The sequence below is a fragment of the Pinus tabuliformis genome, chromosome 5_2 (genome assembly GCF_031772625.1).
Source record: "Pinus tabuliformis cultivar Carrire ecotype Pingquan chromosome 5_2, CPIR1, whole genome shotgun sequence".
In the NCBI taxonomy this organism is placed as follows: Eukaryota; Viridiplantae; Streptophyta; class Pinopsida; order Pinales; family Pinaceae; genus Pinus; species Pinus tabuliformis.
Genome location: NC_142306.1, coordinates 206,359,677 through 206,386,517, shown reverse-complemented (window position 1 = coordinate 206,386,517; position 26,841 = coordinate 206,359,677). Strand labels below are relative to the sequence as shown.

General features: G+C 38.1%; 1 pseudogene; it reads right to left on the bottom strand.

Moving 5' to 3' along the window:
• Positions 1-3,666: 3,666 nt before the first annotated feature.
• Positions 3,667-26,841, bottom strand: part of LOC149158283 (uncharacterized) — a 50,518-nt pseudogene continuing 27,343 nt past the window's right edge.

The following is a 26,841-nucleotide window of genomic DNA, read 5'->3' as shown; positions in this document are numbered from 1 at the left end:
ACTTACAGTGAAAGCAGATGTTATCCCCTTCAAGCTTACAATTAAAAAATAATTGGCGTACTTGCCAGAAATGGTGGGGGAAAATTTGGAAATTCATTAATTGTGTTGGCAGCTCACTCTTGAACATGACACTCTTTGCTTCGTGTCGGGTTGGGATATCCTCCTTTATATCGTTGACCTCCCTGGGTTGGGCCATTCATTTTTGCCTTCCATTTGACCTCTACCACATCATCATGACCACTGATCCTATGGATCCAAAAGCTGCCAAACTTTCAGTTGTGTTGCCGATATGTTCAAGAGTTGTCCTTCTACAGTTACACTTACCTCTGATTCTTATCCAAATCATTTTGCATCCTCTCGTCTTACGTCAATGATGTGGGATTCATTATGGCCCTCCTTTGACATGGTCACTTTCTATCGACTTCAACTCATTATCCGGGAAGTTGACCGAGAGACTCCCTTCCAGTACCTTAGAGTGTGCATGCCATAATGGCAAGTTCTTTGCACTCAACAATAAGTGCACATCATTGGCTTTCGATCGATTGATTTCATGGGTGTTTGACTTCAGTTCCTCTATTCACATTTTGTGGGTTGTGCTGATAGTACCTTGAGGAGCATTTTCATTATTGGTGGTTTCTCTTGTGCTTGTTAATAGTTTACATCATCGACTGGTAATCAAGTGACTTTCTAGCATGTTCGATGTCGACACATCTATTCACCTGTTGCAATTTGTAATTTTATCGGGTTGTGTTGAAGCGCAAGACCCTGGACTCAAATCACAAAAGTCCAAGTTGAGAAGTGATGTGACATGGTTATGTTGATATGCATATCTCTATCAGATGGATGGCCACGACCAGACCATGAGTTAACATATTTGATCCTTCTCATTATTGGATGGCTGTGACCATACCGTGGTTTCGTTATGATCCTCTTTGAAGGATGGTTGTGCCCATACCTGGATCCATTTACATGATCATTTTTTGGATGGTTGCGTCCATGCCATGATTCATGTATCATTTGACAGAAATCTCAGTTTATGTATATGTATTTGTACTTGCTTGTAGGTTTTCCGATGGTAGACCAGTTCTCCGGACTGATTTATAAAGCATTTCATCCCTCACTCCAGCTCGACCTCCATGCTTTAGGGGGCATTTGTTACACAACATTTTGTCATTGTCCCTGTACTCCCCGTTCCTTTATCCTGGAGGACCTCTATAGTGAACCTTGCATGCTTTTCCTTCATGTAGAAACTCCCATTGTGTCCCTCTTCATGAGTAGATCAATTCACTTTTGCACCATTTCCCCTGAAACTTCTGTTTTTCCCAATTTACAAGACCGACACTAATGACCTTTGTCTCCCCCATGCAAATGAGTAGAGATTAGTAATACTCCTCGCACCGACTGGAGCGAATGAGCTGTGTTCCAGTCACGCCAGTCCTATTGTGGAAATTTTTTTAAATTAGGAGCCAAAGCTTCGAGCTCTAGAAGCTTCGTAGTCGAAGTCTGGTAAATGGTTTGGCCAGATGGGGTCGAGGATGTTAGCTTGGGCTCCTTTACCCTATAATGATGGAACTACCTTAAGGGATAAGCCCTTCTCCCATGAGAAGAGGATCCATCTCCCATCCATTTTTTCTTATATAAACCTCCTTCTTCCCAAGCACAAGCTAGTTTTGATGTTGGTGTGCTTATGCTATTTTGGTTTGAAGTAGACAACAAGCTATTACTAGTTGTAGTTATCTAGTTGTGTGACGGAGAAGTGTGATTTGGTTTGGAGTGAAGCCTAAAGGGAAGAGCCTTAAAACTATTGTTGATTGAGGCCATCATGGAATGCTAGCAGAAGTGTGTGGGAACCTGGTCTTGTCAGAGGAGGACTGCAATGTTAAGACAAATGGTTGTAATCTCTCTTTGATATTAATATATGCAACTATCGATTGATTTCCTACATGCTTTGTCATATTATACATTCATGGCTTAATGTTTCTTGACTTGTTAAGTAGGTTGATTTATAATTTGTCTATTATCATGTTTGTTGTTTGCTGTTGTTTACTTGTTTCAGGTGTTTGAAGAAGGAAGTGAGAGATAGCTAGAGCGAGAAAGCAAGGACATCATCAAATAGGATAAGCGGACTAAGAGGTAGGCCCTCTTATTTGGTTCTAACCTAAGGAAATCTTCCATAGAATGTATTTGTTGTGGCTAGACCCATTATCGGGCTAGAGGAATTCGTTCGTGTCTGCACTTATATTTTACTTCACCATACATTCATTTTGTGCCAAGTTTAGTCTTACACTAGTTTTTGCTTCTAATTTTGTACGTAGTTTTGCACCAGCTTTTTTTCCTATCTTCACAACATGTGTTGAGTTTAATTTAGCACCAAATTTTGCATCCTTTTTTGGACCATTTTTTACATCCACTTTTACGTTTGATTTGTCTCCCTTTTTCACATCCCAATTTGCACCATATTTTTCATCATTTGCTGCATCCAACTTTGCATCATTCTTAACACCATTTCCTGCATCAAATTTTATATAATTTTGAGCATCCAAATTTGCATCTATATTTTCATCCTATGTTAAGCCATATGCTTTGTCTAAACTTTCTTCCCATTTTGTGTCTACTATTAAATTCAATTTTGAGCCATTTTTATGTCCACTTTTTCATCTGTTTCTGCACCAAGTTTTGCATACGACATTGCATCTCAATTTGCATCCAATTTTGAGCTAGTTTTTATGCCCATTTTTGCACCTTTTTTATGTCTAATTATGTGTCCAATTTTGCACCATTATTTACGTCCAGTTTTTCATCCAATTTTGCATCTTGTTTGTGTCTAATTTTACATCATTTTCGACATCCAAATTTGCATCATTTTTCTACCACATTTTCTATCCACATTTGCATCTCATTTTATGTCTAAGTTTGAGTCTGAATTTGCATATGATTATGCATCATTTTTGGCATCCAATGTGCTATCCTTAGTTTCACCATTTTTTAGTCCCATTATGCATCTTGATTTATGTCTTTTCTTACATCCTTTTTTTTCTTTTTTTGTTCCCAAATTTGCATCCCACATTTACAACAATGATTTATGATGATGGACCTTTCATGACCCTCACTATTGATACATATATATGGCTAAATTATTAATCATCACCATTTCATATATATATAAATGACTTTTGATGATGGTCGTTTAATCACCGTCATTGTTGATACATATATATGGATAGATAGCGATCATCACCATTTCCCATAAATATTAGGGCATGATGGAATCGAACCACAAGTCACCTACTTGTAAAGCAAGTGCTCTTCCACTAAGCTAGCACCCTTCAAATAATTAGACTTTGAAACTTTATAAATTCTAAATTCTAAAACTTTAATTAAATTATAAGATAATCAAATCATATGGGAAACTATAGACATTAAACAAGAATTGTAAATTTATATGCGATGCAAATTCTAATATAATCCAATTAAAGTATATCTGCACTAGGATCTCATCAATTGACAATATAAATCTTATTACCTATGTAAAGCAGTTGATAAACCAATTGAACACAATATATCAAAGTTGCAACCAACATCCTGGTCGCCCCTCCCAACCCCTCTCCCCGGCACCCCCCCCCTGAACTATTGTAGTCAAAATTAGGCTTCTAATATAAATTCACATTATTCTTCTTCTTAATATTCCTCCAACCATTTCACAAAAGACTCCATCAACTTCACAAAGGTTTGCCTAAAATGCCAAATATCACATTAGATCTTATTTTCACCCTCACAAAACTCAAACTATAAGAAAAATATTATCTCTATGAAATCCCAAAATTTTCTTAATTAAGCATTTCAATTCTCATTTTAATAGAGTTCAAAATTCTCTAAATCATACAATAAAATTTGTCTAAACCTAAATTAATTGCATTTCCTCATAACAAAAAGGTAAAAAAACAATGAATAAAAGATTGTTAGGCTGTTAATACCTGGCCTTTGGGTTACTTCCTTTGAAAAACCACATTAGAATAGTATCTTCAGCAAGAACTTCCTCGTCATAGAGAGACCTCACAATTTCAGGAAATAGTTTCATGAGTATAGCATCCTCATAACATTGAATTTGAATCTTGTACATTATCTCCAACTGTAGTTTTGTAATTATACAGAAATTGTCAAGGCGTTTTTCCCATTTCTTAACCTGATAATTCAACAATGTAGAGAATCATTTTAGTAAAATATGTAAGATTCATACAGTTCCCAAAAAAACCATGTACAAAACTTCTAATAACTAAACTGTTAAGACTCGAAATAAAATAACTAGAAAACTAATGAATTCCAAATTCCAACCAAAAAACAAACGATGTCATTTTATATGCAAAAGGAAAATATCCATGTCATATGGATAACCATCAATAGAAATATTGCACACAAAAGTTGATAAGTACATTATGGTAACCAAGTGGGTTAGCTCAATTGGTTTAAATCAACTAGCTTTAAGGCAGAGAAGTCATGGGTTCAAGTCCCACAAATTCCATCTAGATTAGGAATACAACATATACATGATCTGAAAATGGAATGTACTTGTTTAAGGGTGCAAGGTATCCATTTCCAATAATTTCAACTGTGAGCTAGACACTCCAAATGACCTCTAAAAATGTGTAAACTTCTTATTTCTTATACAGAGATAGACTGTAGGGGCATTCACCGGACATGTCACCTCTAAAAAGAGGATGAGTTCCAGAGGCTACCTGGCCCTCTACAGGCTCTGCCTAAAGAAATAACAAAGTAAACACTTAGAAGTCTTTGACATACACATACTTGAAGGTTAAGGTCTTGCGGAATAAGACAAGTAACTTTCTGTAGCTGAATAAGTGATTATGTGTATGCAAGTTATATTTATTTGTTGTTTAATACTTTATATCAGTTTTGTTCAGCATATCATCTTCAGCAAATAAAGACATCAAAATGATAAAGCAGTTCACCCCCTCCTGGGCTACATCTGCTGGACCAAGCCTCTCCAACTAGGCTTGTCCTCTTGTATTAAAATTGCTACAAAGGCTAATACAAGAATATGGGTGTCTCAAAGGACAGATCTGACTGTAAATACAAAATCAGAATATAGGAATTAGCCAAACATGCTCTTTCCCAAACACTAAATAGTGAATTTTGTACCTTATACAGTACTTTCCCCAATTGGCCCTGGTGGCCCTTTACACTTGAATGGAGAATTTCGAGGTGAAGATGACCTCAATTGGTTCTGAAACCTCTACCATTAGACTCAGAAGGTCGAAAATAGTAGACATAGGCTTTTGAATCACCAAAAACGTATGAACATAGCCCCCAAACAGCTCATGCATTGAAATGGCCCTGGTGGCCCTGAAAGCTTCCCTGAAGCTAAACAATGAGAAGAATGCCTCAGAAGGCAAAACGAGCTGTAGAAATGGATTCAGAAGGTTGGAAAACTTCAAGAATGACCTTCATTCCACATTCACTAGCTGCACAATTCCCAATGCAACTCCCAAATTGATTTGGCCCTAGTGGCTCTTGGAACTTCCACGAAGCTAAAACACCTGAAAATGACCTCAGATGGCTGTGAAACCTGTGCCAATGGCTTCAGAAGGTCGAAGAGACCCAAAATAAATAAAAAAATTCGTCCAAAACCGACTTTCCTAGCCAAAGTTATGGCCATTTAATGTTTCTCCAGTCTGTCCCTAGAAAAACTCCAGCTAACTGTAGTGGAGGTCTAGATAAGTCCGCCAATTATGGCGGGTCCGCCAAATTTGGCGGTCCGCCAAGAATCCCGCCAACTTAACTGTAGTTATATTAAATGCACATGTGACCATTTACCTTGGATTGCATGCCCGACGGTTAGTGTGCTGGCGGTTGGGTTAAGCCCACGGTTTTCGGGTTGTGGTCATATGGTGGGGGGCTGGCGCTTAGGGGCTGGCCCCCTTCATTTCCCGCCCAAAACGTTTTTCAAACTTCAAAAATACTTTGTGCCGCCCTCATGTCAAATGTGGCTGCGTTGGCGCAACGGTAAGCATGTTCCCTAGTCTGCGGGAGGTCCCGTGTTCAAACCTGACCGATGCCAAAAATATTTTTATATGCGCCATTGCTTGCTGACGTCATTTGGGGGCCACGTGGCAGTTTTTGATTGGCTTCCAAAAAGGAATATTTCGTGGAATATTTTTTTTTAATTTTTTTAAAAAAAATTCAAATTTCTAATGTTATGGACAAATTCTTCTTTTTGCCATAACTTCCTCATACGGCAACCGTTTTTCAAACCGTTTGCGGCGCCGGAATCGAGAGTATGAGAACTTTCCGGTCGTTCAGGTTCCAATCAGTTCTGAGCACTTTCATTTTTGACCATTTTACGACACTTGGTCCTGAGCTCCTGATCAATACACCAACATTATTTACCATGGTTTCCATTCACAAGAATGCGAGGAATCCCCTCAAGGATTTCCCCAAGTAAATTTTCCATGGGAAAAAAGTACATGCTCGATGGAAATCCATGGATACAAACATTGGATGCATAACTAATCCCCACATACTACATACAAATAATGCAATTGCAAGATAATAATTTCCTCAAACAAAAGGAGATAGTTCTTAACATTAAATGCATGCTCTGACTATTAAGTTTGATCCTTGTAGCACCGTTGGTGGCAAATGGAATTAACATCAAATCTAGCACAAGCATGAACAAATTATTGACTCATGAATTCCATGTGAGATAAAATGAAAACACATTAACAAAAGACTTTAAAAAATGTATCATATGTTAGAAAATCCAGTGTAACCATATTTATGGCCAAGAAAAGACACACACACACACACACTCTTTACATTGAATGAAACCTTCATGGAAACACAGGTTGAAGGATTCAATACTGCATCTGTATACATTCTGTAATTAATTTCCAAAAAAAATATCTATTGAATTGACAGTTTGATAAAAATATTTATATATACATCAATAAAACAAAACAAACATGTGCAAGAAGCAAAAACATGATATCCAGAGCAAGAAAAAAAGTATCCACAATTGCATTATATTTTAACAAATGTTGTCTATGAAATTGAAACATTCTATTTTCTCATGCACATCAATGAAAGGATCAAAGTGTGTAACAAAACATGATTCTTAAAAGTAGAAAAATGCAAGCCGTGGGGATGACCCTTAAAATAGTTATCCATGGACCCATTTTCCCATTAGATTCTAATATTGACTAAAAGTTGTAAACATATTAAACACTTAACAAGAAGAAAATACTTATCAAAATTCAGTAAAAATCCATAAAATTGTTAATGATATGATGAGGCATAACACATATGGTAAAAACAAAAGATAGTACACGTTCAAAAAAGATTAAATACTAACTTGATGCAATGCCAAATTTGAATTTTGTTGTTGGTTTTTGCCATACCACTACAACATCCATAATAACATCCCATAAGATACACACTACTTCAATATTAGGTAACGTTGACTCTTTATGGTGCTGCTTTATAGAGTCAATGACTTCTGAAATATCAACATTCTATGTGATCAAAGTTGTTAATGCACTCTTCATGTCCTTCAATTTCACATCAAACATTTTCTTTTCATTATATTTGACAAGAGAATCCAAACCCTCCTTACTTCCACACAAAAAGTCAAAAAGACATATGTTAGTAACAATCGACAACAAAAACATGTGACTTTAAGTAGAGAGTTTGGTTCCAACAAAATAGTCTTCCCACCTAAAGTGTTCTGCAAAATCTTCAGTGGTGTGTTTTTGTCTTTAGAACAAATTAAGAAGATTATATTCTATCTTCCCTCACTTCAACAATGCTATGAGATCATCAAGATTGTTTTTATCTAGATACTCCTTGAAAAAATATGTGATGAATGAAAGCACAATCCCCTTGGAGACAAGGTTGTCTTTGAGAAATGGTTCAAAAATGGTTTTCAGTGAAAGCTTAGATAATTTATGAGAGAGTGAGTGCAGTAGAAATTTTAAGTTTTTTCCTTTCATTGTCCTCAAAAAGCTTAAGGAACTGCAAAAACCTTCGCATAAATTTTTCAATATTATTAATGAGGAAAGGGCTCTTGTCAAGTATCTTTTGTATATTCAGAACAAATGGCAAGATATTTTTTCTTGCAGGTTCAAAATTCAAAATAGCATAATGATGTTGATCCCCTTCTTCAATTTTTATGGTACCTGATTGTGTGCAACCTCTAACGAAGACCACCTATCAATGAACATCAACATTAATATCTTATTATAATTTTACAAAAAAGAAAAAAATATTGAACAACTAATAGCTAAATTGATGATCAATTATAGTCCAATACCAAAACATGTAGATTTAGTTTGGGACCTCTATATTTAGAATGTAAGCATATAATTCAAGATTGAGGTAAAAATGTCTCAACCTGCCTCTTTTGAGAAAGGAGGGCCATGGAAGAGGGAAAGTATGGCATGCCACAAATCAAAGCCCGGGGAAGAGGTAAAGCATGACATGCCACAAATAAAAGCCTTTACCTGTCATCAACCAACCCAAAGCCCTCGCCATCAAACTAATGTTGTAAATCCTCTAAACCCTAGTTTAAGGGCCACATTTCCAACACTCTAAAACGTTTTATGGAAATAACCTACACCAATTCAACTCTAAATATGAACATTCAGAGGAAACTCATACTCTTCTTGGAAGAAAAAAATAATGACTCCTTGACACAAAACCTATCCCTTCCATCATTAGAAACAATAGAACCATTGCTTTCCCTTGCTACAATCATTGGTTTGGGTAAAGTTGATACCTTCAAATTTCATGCACATAAGAGTAGAAGAACAATGTAGCATTAAAATGTTGAACAAGAACATAAAAATAATATTATGTTTAGCATTTTGGAAAGAAATAACACACCTACAGTGTCTTAAAAGGATAGGGAAGAAGAAATATGCTTAACAATGATTCCATCCTTAAAAGAAAAAGTAACAAAGTTAATCATTATTCACTCTACATTATGAGACCATAATAACATATCAATAAGATATTTATCATTATAACTAGAGTAGAATAAAATGAGAGTGCATGAAATATGAGGATGTACCTTGCCCTTCCAATATTTTTTAATTCTACCAAAGTAGAGTTATGTCTTTTCTTTTCTTCCTAGAGTTTAGTTTCTAGGTCATTACATTCCCTCTCAAGAACATGTGCCTGGCTTTGAATTTTGTTAGGCCCCTATAATACTAGTAATTCCCCAATTACTATTGTCATTGTATCCCTTATTGTTATTATCGTGCCCCTATTGTCCCCATATTTTTATTAGTATGCCCCATAGAAACACACTACTGTTATTTTTGTGCCCTTATGTTATTATTGTTATGTTGGCTTGATTATATTATGACCCCTTAGACTCCTATATATAGAAGGGAGGTTTAGTCATTTGTATCATCCAAGAATTGTTCATTTGTGTAATGTAATGGAGGTTTCCCCCTCGAAGAGGCTGAATTCTAAGGCGTTGATATATCTTTTCTATCGTTTTGTGAGTTGGTTTCCTAACATTTGGTATCAGAGCTTTGGATTCTAGGGTTTCGCTGCTCCAAATAGGTCATTTTGGTATTTTCGCTATAACTTTTTTTCTACGATGTTTCAAAAGATACCAACAAAGCCCATTTGAGATGAAATCATTCTAAACTTCAGGTTCGAATTTCAGAGTTTGTCTTGCTATATTTGCGGAGATATGATCTGAGGAAGTTAGGGTTTTTGCAGACTCCCGAATTACATTCCAAACAGGTGACCTGGGGAAAGTCCTCATAAATTTCGTTTTGAGAATCAGATTGAAATTTATTAAGCATTTGCAGAAAGAGGATGGTCTGTAGTTTTTTGTATATCTGTTTCAGATACTAAGGTCGAAACAGTGACATGTGGCACGTCGTACAAGTTTGCTATATTGAACTAGTTTATAATCAGGTCACCGTGGGAGATTTGGCATAACTCTTTCTTGGAGAATCCAATATTGATTATACTTGCGGGGTTAAATAGAGGACTCAAAAGGCTACCACAAGACAAGGTTTAAGATATTAGATATCTGCAGTGACAGATATACAACAGATTCAATATCGAGCTCTTACAAAGTGAAAAAACAAGGTGTGTAGTTTTTTATAAATTTTGCATTGAAGGAATTCAAAGGGAATAGTGAAGAATTATTAGAATTAATTAATGCCCCAAAGAAAGAAAATGGAAATAGCTAGTAAGCAACATGAAATCTCTAGCATGACTCTTGAAGAAGAGGAAGAAATGCAACATGATATATCAAAATTACAAGACGAAGTACAACAAATTTCACTCTCACTAAAGGTAAATGAAGCCAAGATGAATGGCGTGGAAGCTAATATGCATGGCATGCAAGTTAATATGGAAGCTAAGATGGATGGAATGGAAGCTAAGATGGATGGCATGGAAGATAAGATGAATTGCATGGATCCTAAGATGAATGGCATGGACGATAAGATGGAAGAATTGAAGATAAATTTGAATAAGTTGCTACAAGAAGGAATTTAGGTTAGCAAGAAAAATGGAAAGCAAAATTATGGCGACCAGGAAGCCTACCACTCACAACTATAAAGATGGAAGTATTGTTGCCGCTAGCCTTCCACAACCTACAACAATTAGAAGAAAAAAGAGAAAAAGGGCTTTGTTACAGTTGTGATAGAAAATACACTAAAGGTCATAAGTGTGCTGAGAAGAAATTATTCTACATAGATTGTGAGGAGGAAAAATAAAAGGATCAAGAAATGTCAAAAGAAGAGGATATACTCCAGGAACAAACCCTAGATAAAAAGGAAATGAATCCGACCATATCTTGTAATGCCTTGGCTGGAATTACCACTCCTCAAACTATCAAGATAGAAGGACATATCATGAAGAAAAAGGTAATAGTGTTGATTGATTCAAGAAGTACCCATAATTTTATTCATTGTAAAATAGCAAAGGAATTGAATTGCTTCCTATATCCAGCACCAGAGTGTCAAGTGATGGTTGCAAGTGGAGGAACCGTAAATTTCTCTGGAAAGTGCCATAATATCAAGCTAACCATGGGAGAATATGTATTGAATAGACCAATGCTTTCCATTCCAATGGGTGGTGCTGATGTTGTACTAGGAGTCCAATGGCTACAATCCTTGGGTAATACAACTTTTAATTTTCAAGAACATTTCATGAAATTTTGTGCGGAAGGAAAGGAAGTTGAATTAAGGGGTATTTCAGGGAAACCGGAAAAGATAATTAGCTCTAACGGTATAACAAAGCTTCTAAAGAAGGAACAATGAGGTGTAATTGCACAATTATGTTCGCTAGAGGTTCCCACATCGAAATCATCTATTTCTCCAGATATCCAAAAAGTTTTGGACAATCATTCCAAGGTATTTGAGACTCCCAAAGGTCTCCCACCTATTCGTGATCATGATCATGCTATTCATTTGATTCCAGGAAGTGTTCTTCCAAGCATCAGGCTGTACAGATATCCCTATGCCCAAAAGAGTGAAATTGAACGTATTGTTGTAGAAATGCTAGAGGTTGGTATAATTCAAGCTAGTCAAAGTTCTTTCTCTTCTCCAGTAGTATTGGTGCACAAGAAGGACGGATCATGGCTTATGTGTCTGGATTATAGTGTGATCAACAAGCTCACTATTAAAGATAAATTTCCCATTCCTGTCATTGATGAAATATTGGATGAATTGAATGGATCAATTTACTTCAATAAGTTGGATCTTCATTCAGGATATCATCAAATCAGAATGAATGCTGAAGACATTCTGAAAACAACATTTAGAACTCATGAGGGTCATTATGAATTTTTGGTCATGCCTTTTGGCCTTACCAATACACCTTCTACATTTCAAGGTTTGATGAATTCCATTTTCAAACCCTTAGAAAATTTGTGTTAGTATTTTTTGATGATATACTAATCTACAACAAGTCTTGGAAGGATCATGTTGAACATGTTGACAAGGTGCTCAAACTATTGGAGGAGAAACAATTATACGAAAAAAGCTCCAAATGTTTCTTTGGAGTACAAGAGGTGGAATATTTGGGTCATATTGTATGTCATGAAGGTGTTAATGTAGACACTAGAAAAATTAAAGCCATTAAGGAATGGAAAATCCCCACATCCATAAAGCATCTGCGAGGATTTCTCGGGTTGACAGGGTATTATTGCAAGTTTGTTAAGAATTATGGGAGAATCGTAGAACCGCTAACAACATTATTGAAGAAAGATGCATTTTCATGGACTCCAAAAGAAACAAAGGCCTTCGAACATCTTAAAGAGGCAATGTGCCAAGCACCGGTCTTAGCTACACCGGACTTCAAAAAAACATTTATTGTGGAATGTGATGCTTCAGGAAATGTAATTGGTGTTGTTTTAATGCAAGATGAAAGACCCATTTCTTTCGAAACTCGTCCAATCAAGGGAAATTATTTACACAAAGCTATTTATGAGAAGGAAATGTTGGCAATACTACATGCACTTAAGAAATGGCAACCCTACCTAATGGGAAGACACTTCAAGGTAAAAACGGATCATGATAGTCTTAAATAATTTTTAGAAAAAAGATTATCCTCTGAAGAGCAACAAAAATGGGTCACAAAGATGTTGGGTTATGACTTTGAAATCATCTACAAAAATGGGAAGCAAAATGTTGTGGTAGATGCACTCTCAAGAAAGGATGAGGATGTGGAGGCATTGTTGTGCACCATTTCTATTATCCAAATAGATTGGATAAACGAAGCAAGGGAGGAATGGAAGAATGACGAAGAAGTATGGGCACTCATTTGAAAGTTACAACAAGATCCCAGTACATCTGATACATTTAGCTGGAAAAATGATTCGTTATGGTACAAAGATCGCTTATACCTATGTAAGAATTCCCAACTCAAACAAAATATTCTTATGGAATTGCACATTAGGAGGGCACTTAGGATTTTAAAAAACTTACCACAAGGTTAAGAAGGATTTTTTTTGGGATGGCCTTAAATTGGATATTCAAAAGTTTGTGGTGGAATGTTTGGTTTTCCAACAAAATAAAGTTGAAAAAATTAAGACCCCAAGTCTATTACAACCTTTATCCATTCCAAGCCAATGTTGGGAGGAGGTTTCAATGGATCTTATCATAGGTTTACCCCAAGTCCGAGGGAAAGATTGTCATCATGGTGGTAGTTGACAGACTTACCAAGTATGCACACTTTTGTGCATTATCACATCCATTTAAAGCCAACATAGTTTCTACTGCATTTATGGAAATAATTCAAAAGCTACCTGGAAACCCAAAGATTATTGTAAGCGACAGAGATCCCATTTTCACTGGAAATTTTTGGACATAATTATTTTTTTGTCTTTGTACTCAGTTAGCTTATAGCTCATCTTATCATCCTCAATCTAATGGGAAAAATGAGATAGTAAACAAATGTTTGGAAGGATAACTTCGTTTATTTGTATATGATAAACATACACAATGGCTCAAATGGTTGCCTCTGGCTGAATGGTGGTATAACACTTCCTTCCATACTGCAACAAAAGTGACCCCATTTATGGCACTTTATGGATATCATGCACATCCATCACATCATATTTAAGAGAAAATTCTAAGGTTCAAGCAGTGGAACATCACATCAAGCATCAACAACAAGTTCTCCAACTCTTAAAGGATAACCTCACATTGGTGCAAAATAGAATGAAATAACAGGTAGATCAACATCGCAACGAAAGAAGTTTTGATGTAGGTGATTGGGTATTCCTACGGCTACAACCATATAAACAAATGTCCCTCAAGCAAGCTAAGAAGGATAATAAATTATCATCAAGGTATTATGGTTTGTACAAGGTGTTGAAAAAGATTGGTACTATGGCATACAAATTGGAGCTTCCTACAGCTTCTCGAGTGCACCCAGTTTTCCATGTTTCATGTTTGAAGAATCTTATAGGTTACAAGCTCCCAGTTCAAACAATATTTCCAGAACTTGAAAAGGAAGGAAAAATCATATTGGAACCAAAAGAAGTCACAGAAAAAAGAACTCGACAGTTACAATATCAATCAATTTCATAGTATCTCATCAAGTGGAAGAACTTATTTGCTGAAGATTCCACATGGGAGGATGAGAATTTTATACATAAGCATCCAAAACTACTCAAGCATTGAGGACAACGCTTTTAGGAAGGAGAGGGGCATGTTAGGCCCCTATAATACTATTGATTCCCCCATTACTATTGTCATTGTATCCCTTATTGTTATTATTGTGCCCCTATTGTCCCCATATTGTTATTAGTATGCCCCATAGAAACCCACTATTGTTATTTTTGTGCCCTTATGTTATTACTGTTATGTCGGCTTGATTATTTTATGACCCCTTAGACTCCTATATTTAGAAGGGAGGTTTAATCATTTGTATCATCCAAGAATTGTTCATTTGTGTAATGTAAAGGAGGTTTCCCCCTCAAAGAGGCTGAATTCTAAGGCGTTGATCTATCTTTTCTATCTTTTTGTCAGCTGGTTTCCTAACAAATTCTTAATACCAACCTCTTACATGTAGCAAATTTGACCATTTTAACTCTTTCAAACCTGCTGCATATTCCCAAAACTTAAGTCTCTTTTGTCCAAATTGCATCACAAAAAATTGATAAGCTTTCCAACACATACACAAGACACTAACAATTACAATTACAGATTCCTATTCTCTTGAAATATGACAAGTTATAACTATTTAAATCACCTCCATGTTTGATAAGTACTAAATCTAAGTTGCATAGAAACATATACACATGCAGATACCGATACACCAAATTTCTTAAACTCAAGATCTAGATAAAGGGAAATTGTACACACAATAAATAGATACAACAATTTTTTTTCAAGTTAAGATATAGATACAAAAAAACGGTGTTAAAAACATGTGTCCACACTTATTAAAAACATAGAAAATTCACAATTTCAAATGTGTTTCACTACAAATCTATATCACAAAATTTAGAAATGTAGACTGAAATGAAAGGTTCGGATTTGTCTATTTTTGGATGAGGGATAGAAAAATTAGGATTTTAGGTCACCATACTTGGCCTTTTTTAAATTTTATTATATATTTTATGTTACATTTTGAAAAAGGTTTTTAAGGATTTAACCGCTGGACATTTTTCCTAGAAACAGATCTTGACTGGATCTCCAACACTTCCAAACCTGAAACATATCTTGAGTGGATTTGAAAATGTAGAAACCAAAATCCCATAACTATGGTCAAAATCGTATCAGATTCTAAGGATTACATAAGAAAATATATATCCTTTTGTTTGGGCCCTATAATAATAGGATTCATAATTTTGAATTGGATATGGTTAGTCTTGTAATATTGTACATACTTTTGCTTTCTGAAAAATGTTTTCCATATTAAAAATAAAAAATGTAAAGAGGGTACGTCCTAAGAGAATAACCAAAGGACTAAAATAAATAAAAAGATTAAAATAGTAAAAAATATGAACCCCAAAAAAGAGATAAGAATAGATCATGAAAGTGTGCAAATTCGAATGCCACTACTTTTTACTTTACTTTGTAAAATAAGATTGTGTGCAGCTTGTTGTTAGGCAGCGGATCCCCCCATAGTAGATTTTTGGGGCTTGTAGCCCGAATGTTTGTCAAAATTAATGTAAGACCCCGCGGAATGCGGGCGCGAAGCACGAGAGTCTAGGGTTGTCAGCCCTAAAATATTGTAATTTAATAGAGAATGTGTCGGCGTACCCATGGTCCATGGACCATGGGAATTTATAAATAAAGCAAGGCTCTAAGTGTAGAAGGAATTTTTTGGTTAGTCTTGATCTTAAGGGTTATGGGTTTTTGAATGCGATATTCGCTCTGATTTTGTAAGTTTGAGTCTGGGGTGGTAATAGTAGAAGGAGGCTCTGCAGTTGTGTGTGCGGACCCCTACAACTGAGTATGCAGGGCGGAGTTGGGATTGTAACAAGACAAAAGTTAATAAAAGCTAAGTTGATTCTGAAATATTGTGCATCTATTTGCAAATCTGTATGTTTATGCTTTTGTTATATGTTTATGCATCTCTTTATAGTTTATGGTTGTGCACACTGGTTATAAATGTTGAATGATTGATAAAGATTACTAGGTCCACAAAATTAAGTCAGATATATAATAATAGCACAGTAAGGTTAGAGGATCTAGATAACGCCCCTTCACACTCTGTACAGAGCTACGTGAAGGTCAGACAATTACGTGGAGCTGCATAGGTACGCAGGATCGGTTTGCGACCTTTCCAGATTTCATTAAGACATCCCTAGGTTGTGGAAACCTGGTTCTAGCACCCTCCCATACTACCTTGGGTGAGACCTCAATCTGCACTCCGCGGATTGTTGCCAAAAGGGCCAATAGTTTCGGGATTTGTTTGGCTAAAACACTTCTAAACCTAGGTTAACCCCAACAAGCCAACAAATGGTTCCATTGCCAGGACCAGGATTTGCCTAAGGGATGTCTGATTTCGGAACATTGGAATCCTACGAGGAAATTGAGGAGTGGTTGGATCAGAAGCTTCACGAGTTCTTGACACAGGAAAATAGAACTCCGCAGATATCTGAGAAAAGGTGGTTGGATCGCTACGTATATATGGAAATCCACGAGATTTTCTTTGTGTCCTTCTCTTCAGAGCTGTATGATTGGATCACGAGGTTATCCGATAGCCATGGAAGGTATAATCTTGATCAAATGATAGTGTGGACTCTGGAGTTAGTGCGCAGACTAGAGGCGTCAGAAGAGAAGATCGCGCGGGCTGTGGACCATTGGCTCGACCGAATAATAGGGGGGTTTATCACTGAGTTCATGATAGACACAACCGTGAGCTATAGCGAAGCATAATGACGTTTTCTCAAGGGACCATGAGGTAGGTACATCAAATCCCTGAATACCTGGATTAAGATGTTGTTATGTGAAAAGCAGGTTATGCAAATAAATTAATGGTTGGAACGATGCGAAGCAGAAAGATCTACAAAGGGATCGAGGGATTAGGGAATAGTCCTTTAATTTCACCTTCGTGAGAGAGCGAGGAAGAGCGCACTTGGGTTTCTCCGAGAAGTGCAGTAAATTTGATAAGACAACGCATTTCGCAGATATCACCTCCACTTATGCCATCACCCACTTCACCTACTTCACCTCCATCTTCACCCACCCCACCTCCACCCCCCTCCCCCACGATTCAGCATGGCGAGCGCAATGAAGCTACCTGTATTCAAAGGAGTATGGAATGAGGATCCAGACTAGTTTTGGTTCGTGGTAAAGTCAGTGTGGGAAGCACAAGGGGTCACGGATGACAACATTAAGAAGGCCACATTGGTGAGTGCATTGCAAGATTGTGTGCTAACATGGTATATAAAGCACTCGAATGATCACCCAAATGTAGGAATAATAGAGATCCAGGATGTGTTGAACAAAGAATTTAGCTGGCCGAAATCAGAGACACAGTCAATCATCAGCTTTAAAGAGATCGCTATGCTTCCAGGCAAGGCCCCCTAGGATCTGGATCAGAGACTGAAGACTATGATTCACAATGCTAATATGATGATAACGGATGCACAACACTGCACATGGTTTGTGGCGTCTTTGACACCACACCTAAGGACGACACTATCACAACAAAAGCTTTCAATTGAGGTAGAAGCATTGGAAATGGTAATAAGGTTTCATGAAGCACCGATACAGGATCCGGGATTGGGAGTTCGACAGATCCACGCACAGCTTTAGATTCTTTGCCTAGAAATGTAGAGCTTGAAGTAGGATATGGCACCCTGGCCAGAGGTGCGCGAAGAAGTGTGGTGTATAAAATGTAAAGGCCAAGGCCACGATAAGGATCACTGTCTAGTATTCGCAAACTACTTGGCAAGAGGGGGACCAATTCCATTGAGACAGAGGCACAGGTAGGGCCAAGTACGATACCCGCTCTTTGGTGCACGATCTGTCAGGTGGGAGGAAAGCACGTGACAGACAACTGTCATTTGTTACAGAAGTATACACAGAATTCCTAGTAGCTGTTTTGCAATTTTTTTAGATCAGTGGGCCACGACGAGTGTACTTGTCACAGCTATTATTTGATGATGGAGCGGACCCTAGCATATAGAATGCAGACGGAAATGCAAGACCTTGGCCCAACCGCGGGGATGGCACATGTTGGATTTCAAGGGCGAGGTCGAGGACGAGGAGGAATGCGGCCAGGAAGGGGCCACGGACAATTAATCTGTTACAATTGCAGAGGACCAGGGCACTATGCCCATGATTGTACCAACCCAATGAGATTATCTTGTTCATATTGTGAGTAGTTTGATCATGAAATGGTAGATTCTCCTACGCTAATCACACAGATGCACGATAAAGGGGTACTTCAGCCTACTCCAACACAGAATATTCAAATGATGAGGTCTGAACCACGCGAAGAACACCCAAATGTGAATATGGTGCCCAGAAGTGGCATGACCACAAGGGAAGATAAGGGGAAGCAGCCTGAGGAAGATACATGGGTTCGCAAGGCTCCTAAAAAGGAACCTAAGTTTGACTTGGAATGCACAAAGGAGATGTTTATGGAAGCTAAGAAGAGCTTTGTAGAGGCCTCTACTTCAGGTAGTAAGGATCAACCAGAGCCAGGAATGGATCCTTCTGTTAAACACACATGGGCAACAACATAATCTGAAGGATAAAACATGAGAATACATTTTTATTAACAAGTGATATACATTTATAGTACATGGTTTGACCGTTGGGTTTCACATCCCAAAGTCTCTTGGAATCCTTTTGTCTATTCGGCTTCCACACTAACCCATTGAGGATTAGGTGTCCAACATTCCCCCCTTAATCTGAAGGGTTATGTATGAGTCCAAGAAGAGAGTTGTAATACAAAATGTGCAAAAATGCATGGCAGCACTAGGCTGAATGTGCTCTCTGAAATGTTGGTATAAAGGGTGGTGGTTTAAGGATGACCACCAACATTGGAATGCTTAGTGCACTTCCCGGAACTCTTCCAAAACTGGCAAGAAGCAGAAGTCTTCTGCTAGAGGAAGTGCTCCTATTGTTTTGAAGAGGGAAACCTTCAACCATAAAAGGGAGGTCTCACCCCGTATAAAAGGGAGAACTTCAACCTAAAAAGGGAAGTCTAAACCTATGATGGTTTAAGGATGACCAACAACTCTAGAATGCTTAATGCAATTCCTGGAACTCTTCCAAATCTTGAGAGAAGATGAAGTCTTCTGCTAGAGGAAGTTTTCTCAATTTTGTTCCTGGAATTCTTCCGAAACTGGCAAGAAGCTGATGTCCTCTACTAGAGGAAGTGTCCCAGATTACCAACTGAAGGCCTACTCAGGGGAATCTTTGTTTCTGGATACAACTCTAAATCTGGTATGGCAGGTTATGGCTCAGGCTCGTTTGATGTGGCTTTGAAGCTTGTAGATGACCATCATTTCCCCCCCTATCAGATACAAGGTGAGATGATGAAGAAAACTCAACTGCAAGACTGTTCAATACTCTGAAACAAGTTCTGACATGTGATTGGAATATCTTCTTGGCTGTTGATGCCCATTGCCAAGAAGCGATCCATCCAAGAAGAACATTTGTTCTTGCAGGATGTTTGTTTCTAAAGCATCTGTGTGAATAATGGGTGGTTTTGTGATAGTGCTTACATGGATGAAGATCAAAACAATGATCTTTTAGATGGCCAATTCGGTCACAGTGTTGGCATTTCACAATTTGTTGTTGTTGCCGTTGCTGTGGAAGAGGGGCTAAATCTGGAATAGCTAGAGGTGAACTGTCATGAAGAATAGGTGAAGATGAATATTCCTCAAGAAATCCAGCAGTTTGAAATTGAATTGGCTTTGAGTAGTCCGGAATATGAAAGGACAAGTCCTTGTCATATCCAAGATCAGTTCTGTGGTTGTTGTGGACAAGCTATTCCTAATTTCTGATGATGGGCTTGGGAAGTGCAGACTGAGTTTCTACAACTGCTACTTTATTGGGTACTAAATCTGAACCAACTGTAACAATTGACTTGCTTCTGATGGGTTGCAGTCTCAATGTTCTAAATAGAAACATGTTCAGAGTGACTCCTTTGTTTTAATTCTTCTTGTTGTAGCTGAGATTTGAGCTGCAAAAAATTCATTTTATCTTGTGTATTTTGTAGACAGACCTGAATGTCTATGAGAGAAACTTTTCTGATTTTTAACGTATCATGAGTAGTAGACAATATGAGAGTTTTGAGGAACTCTAATACTTCATTGATTCTGGCCAATTTTTTTAGTGTCATAATTACACCTTAAAAAACTGAACATAACTACTACTCAATGTAGAAAATTAATATTACTCATAGTACACAACAATATCCTTCATAAATGTGTGGCAAATGATCAGTGTGCAACTAGCAAGCACCAATTACAATCAATTACATAAAAATGACCAGCACTATGTTCTGATAATATAGCCGACTAAACTTTTCTCCACAAAAGATTACTTTTATTTTTCAAAACAATCACAGCCTTTATGCAACCCACCAACCTCTTATGCAGCAGTCAAATCAAGGAATCAATGCACTATAATGAGTTTTAAATACAATGGCACACTGGGACAGCAGCAATTGAAAATTTCTTCACTCTTCACTAAAATACATGTTCAGAATTTACACAATGATGTTGTAGATGCTAGCAGCGATTTAACTATTTTAATAGATAAGGGGCAGAGCTAGTACACAAACAGAATCTTATATATATATATATATATATATATATATATATATATATATATATATATATATATATATATATATATATATATATATGCACTGTCTATGATGGCATTAACTCACAGTTTGCTTCAGCATTAGCTACCTCTTCAACATATATCCACACCTCAGTATAACCAACACATCCTCTTCTGAAGTAGTGACCATGTTCAATAAAGCCATGCAATATTGTTGAATTTCATTCATCAGTGACTTCATCAATCACTCATGCCCAAAACTCATCTCATCATTCAATGCAACATTCCAATGGACCATCTGGCACATCTCTTGAAGAAATTTTAATGCACAACTAGCATGGTCTCCATGGACATTTCAACGCCCGCTAGGATCATGTAAACCACCTTTAGAAGCCAAGAGAGACTGCATATCCCGCTTCAAACAACCATGGACTACGCCAAAAACAAACGATATAATACAAAAAACAAGTATGCAACAATTGAAAATCTGAATGACAAAACTTAGTGTACCCTTTTGCAAAACACCAGTTATAATCCACCTCTCTTGCTGCAGGATCCATATTGCGTGCCCGATTTCGTCATTGTAGTCATTTTATGTGGGTGATGGTTCTCTCACCTCTCAGGCTCATATAATTACATCATTGATATGGAAATAGAAACAGAGTCACAACTAAAAGCAAGACTTCATTGTAGGTAAGACCAGCTTTAGAGCGCTAAGTGGATTTAATTACTGACAGTCCACTTGACATAAAATTCCAACCAGATGCAGTGAGTGGTGTTATATAATTTCATTACACAACACGGCGATGCGAATCAGGGCAAAGAGCATCACGTGGTGATGTGTCCAATCAGCAGAATTATCCAAACACATTGTTCAACGATATTCACAAGACAGACAATGGCTTCAACGCATTTTGACGCATGTACAGCTATATATGAACTAACGTAGCATATAAAGTACGAGGTTCAGTGTAAAAGGACCAGTGCAGAGATTATTCAATAGAAAATGTGTTGATCAAATGCAAAGGGACAAAGTAAGAGAAGTGATAGCATTAAAAAAAATATGGGACAAAAATAAATTCTTTTACGTAATACAATAACGGATCAGCGTATATATATATGGAGGAACGTGATATATACGAGGACAACATTATGGAGCAGCATATATATACATGGAGGGAGCAGCGTGATATATATTAGCATGGAGAGAGTTCTTGCATACAGCATATGCAAGATTTTCAAAGTATGTAATCTTTACACCAAAGCTAGGGTCGCGATAGGTGGGTTGAGGCCACTGCAAGAGATGGGTGGCATGGATGTTTGTTGGGCTACAATATAAGAGGCAAAAATTCTTCCTCGATCATGGCTTGCTCCTCCGAGACTTGATTTCAATTCCCTGTTGACACTTATCACCAGGAGTCTTGCAATAATTGTTTTGTAATCCTTAGACCTTCAACTCTTTATAGAATGATTCAACTCAGGTTCAGGTTCCTTGCAAAAGTAGCAATGATCAATTCATAATTCATAAAATTTATGAACAATGCAACAATGATCATTGTTTCACTCTCTATTCCAACGAGCCTCCACCATTCTATCAACCGCTGCCTTGTAATGTTGCTTCAGTGAAAGGTAATAACAGGCAATGGAGAGACTGGTTAATATCTTTGATTACACCCAAGAATCGTGTGCAAAACAAGGAAAGAATATGGAAAGCCCTGTGCCTAAATTAGAAATTTCATAGGTCGACCAGAAGTAGCAAAGCGAATATCAACGCAGAAATAAATTACAAGAAAATGGATAGGGTCAAAGCAAGCATGGGTGAACGAGGAGAGTTGCATAGGTGAAGAAATAATAGCTTCATTGAGCTCGCGCTTGAAATTCTCGAAAGAAATGATCGCACTGAACGGGAGGTAAAGGCAAATTCAGTCCACAAATCAGAACGACAGTCCTTGATCAGAAAATAGTGAATGGTGAGGAGATATAGCATTCAATGCACCACGTGGGTTTTTGGCTTATATCGTAGTGTCATTATAGCTCGATAGGGCTTTTAAATTCAACAGTTACAAGGCCATAAAAATGTACGCAGTATAGTTGCAGTAGATTGCCCAGCAGCAAGCCGGCGCTGTTCAGTCAGACCAATAATTATAGCAGAGCATTCAATGCACAGAAAATAGGGATAGAGGTTATAATTAATGAAATGGCCAGACGAACAGTGGACGTTGCAAAGAAAGAGCGTTGAAAATTGCAGAGAATGCCCAAAAATGAGAAAATGCGTTTCTGACAGAGGCCAAATTAGTGGAGCATTAGGTCATGCAGGCAATTAGAGCACTCAAGTTTTGGCAAGTAGGATAGAGCCAATAGAGAAAAACTGACAAAACCAAGGCTCAAATTGGAGCAGGGTCAAAATTCGCCCGCTTTGATACCATGTTAAACACACATGGGCAGCAACATAATCTGAAGGATAAAACAAGAGAATTCATTTTTATTAACAAATGATATACATTTATAGTATATGGTTTGACTGTTGGGTTTCACATCCCAAGGTCTCTTGGACTCCTTTTGTCTATTTGACTTCCACACCAACCCATTTAGGATTAGGTGTCCAACACCTTCTATGCTTACTACCTTCTTAGAGAGATGCATGAAACTGCTGCACGATAATAAGGTGGTTAAAGGACTACATGAGTTGATAAATAGGTGCACAGGATCAGGGGAACTGCGCGTAGTTTGGAAACTAGGAAATCATACATTGCGCACCGGGAGGGAGATGAGATTAACGACGCAGATTGGTGAATATGAAATGGATCAGGTAATCCTAGACCTGGGTTCAGACACAAATGTGTTACCGAAGCAGATGTGGGAACGCATGGGCAGAACCGCATTGCAGTGGTCCCCTATTCAATTACGGATGGTGAACCAACAAAATATCTTTCCCATGGGGAGGTTGCAAGGGGTGACAGTTGATGTCGAAGGTGCGAGCACGCAGAAAGACTTTGAGGTGATCAAGATTGTGGATGACAGAAACCATTACCCCACATTGCTAGGAATAAATTGGGCCACTGATATGAATGGAGTCATAAACCTGAAGAAGCAGAAGATGATATTTGAGAAAATGTATTTACACGTAGTCATTCCACTAGATCCAGCTGAAGGAGCACACTACACTGAACCTGTCCACGACGATGGAAGTGACGATGAGCTGGATTGTATCTACAAGATAACTACACATGATTAGGATTGGGTGAATTGGACTGTAGATGGAAGAATCTCATGGGAGCGCACAAGTTCCTGCACCTCAGATTCAAACGAAGAAAACAAACGCTAGCACAATCGGTTGAACGAAGTGACAAAGCTGAATTTCAACATGATGACTAAATCACTACGTTGCATAACAGCCCAAGACCGAGATCTACCGACATATGATGGATTGATAGTGGTGGATGAATTCTTGAGAAAGTTTTAAAGCATAGTACCGGAGCAACAATGGTTCGATGCATTGAAGTGGGCGCTGCGTGCGACACATGCATGTTGGTGGGGAATAAATCAAGGAAATTTTGAGAACTGGTTTGGCTACAGGAGGACGATGCGGCTACGATTTGGGAAACCAAAACTATGGATAGTAGATAAATACAATGGATGCGATGACCTGCGCACACACCTCGCAAAATGGACCAAGGCTTATGGAGAAGAGCCTCAGCCTGAATGGGAACACTTATTCTATCATACGCTAGATGTCATACCCATGAATTGGTATGCTGAGACGGAACTCTGACATGGTATGGGAAAATGGGATGTTTTACGCGAAGGATTCTTGTTAACATTCACATTTGAGGACCGATGCCAGATATTGTTGACGACACGCTGCAAGCTATGAAAGCCACCATCTTCACTATACCATAGGAACCACAGGAAGAAGTTCAACCAGCATGGGCAACCCAGTTAAGCCATGCCCTAGAATGTTATAATGTACAAGTAGAGGAGGATGATGATGACCCCTGAAACATTAATATTCTAGAAATCGAAGGGTGTCACGAAGTTTGAGGACCATCAATTGAGGACCCCGACATCACTGCACCACTAAAGACAAAGAAGGTAAACATGAGTACAGACACGGAGTCGAAGTACGCAATGCTTGGGAACTATTAGGACGATGCGACAGTAGATAAGGTTGTTGAGTTACTCCGCGAATATCAAGATTCGTTCCTGACCAAAATCAAGAATTTAAAGGGGATCATTGGCGACTTAGGGGTGATGAATATCACTCTAAAACTGGATGTGAAGCCAGTTAAACAACGACCTCACCATTTGAATCCTAAGTATAAAGAAAAGTTCTGTGAAGAATTAGACAAAATGCTTGCAGCTGGAATTATTGAACCAGTGGAAGAATTAGACTGGGTGAGTCCTATGGTAGTACAAGAGAAAAAATAGAAGGGCGAAATTAGAATTGCGCAGACCTCAGAAAGATTAACGACAGTTGTGTTCACGATCCATTCCTGACACCATTTGTAGATGAAGTGTTGGAGAATGTTGGCGGACAGGAAACTTACTCATTCACGGATGGTTTCTTAGGGTACCATCAGATCAAGATTGCGCTGGAAGATAGGAGCAAGACAACCTTCACAACCAAATGGGGTTGTTTTCAATACATCGTTATGCCCTTTGGACTAAACAATGCGCTAGTGATATTTTGGCGCATAGTGGTGGTCACATTCAAGGAATACATCCACAAGTTCTTAGAGGTCTATCTGGATGATTGAACTATATTTGGGTTAGGTAAATACCATATAGCGAGTTTATGGTTGATGCTGGATACTTGCCGACGACACCAGATTGTGCTGAATCTTAAGAAGTGCACCTTCCTAGTTCCCTTTGGAAATGTGATCGGCCATATGGTCTGTAAATAGGGCTTGATGGTAGACCCTACGAAGATTGTTGTTATTCTCAATTTGGAAGCACCGCGAAGTGTCAAACAACTACGCGCCATGTTGGGGCACACTGGTTACTATAAGAAGTTTATTAAGAGCTATGCACAAATCACAGCACCAATGGAACAATTATTGAAAAAGGATGCTACATATTGTTGGAATGATGATTTTAAGAAAAGTTTGGATGTTCTCAAGGAAAAAATGGCATCCGCTCCCATTTTGGTCTTCCCAAAATTTGACATTTAATTTCATGTACATGTCTATGCGTCATGTATCGCGTTGGGCACTGTACTTATGTAGGAAGGCATGGAAGGCCTGGATCACCCGATTGCGTTTGCAAGTCGATGATTGTCCAAAGTAGAAAAGAGCTATTCTACTACTGAGCGCAAAGACTTTATCATGGTATACGTGCTTCAGAAGTAATGCCACTATCTACTTGTGGGGCACTTCAAGATGTATACCGATCATTCTGTGTTGAAATATCTTGTGAATAAGCTTGTGTTGGGGGGGCACATATGAAGATGGTTGTTACTATTTCAAGAATATGACTTCGAGATCATCGTGAATTCGGGACGACTAAATGCATAACCAAGTCACCTATCACAAATAGAGAACAGCGAGGAGCCAACAAATTTGGAGGAAGGACTACCTGACACACAACTCTATGTAGTGCGCGTCGCAGATGACCACTTCAAAGATATAATCCATTTCTTAACCACAGGGACTGCATCGCAGAGATATTCAGTCCAGAAGAAGAAGGAATTAGTGGTACGCACGGTGGATTTTTCTGTCATCGTGGGGCACCTCTACAAAATGGGAAACGATGAGATATTATGAAGGTATGTACCTGAATTTCAATGAGGGCAGATCCTCGTTGAAGCACATGGAGGGGCTGCACAAGGACACTATGCAGGATAGGCGACGACACATAAGATTCTTCGCGCTGGACTATGGTGGCCAACCCCCCATCAAGATTCGAAAGCGTACTATCGGGCCTGCGACGTATATCAATGGACTAGGAAACCATCGCGAAGGGATGAGATGCCACTCAATCCATAGATGATGCTACAACCATTCAAAAAATGGGTGATATACTTTGTGGGGCCAATCAAACCTCAGTGGAAGACAGGTGCATGCTACATCATCACCGTGACAGGGTA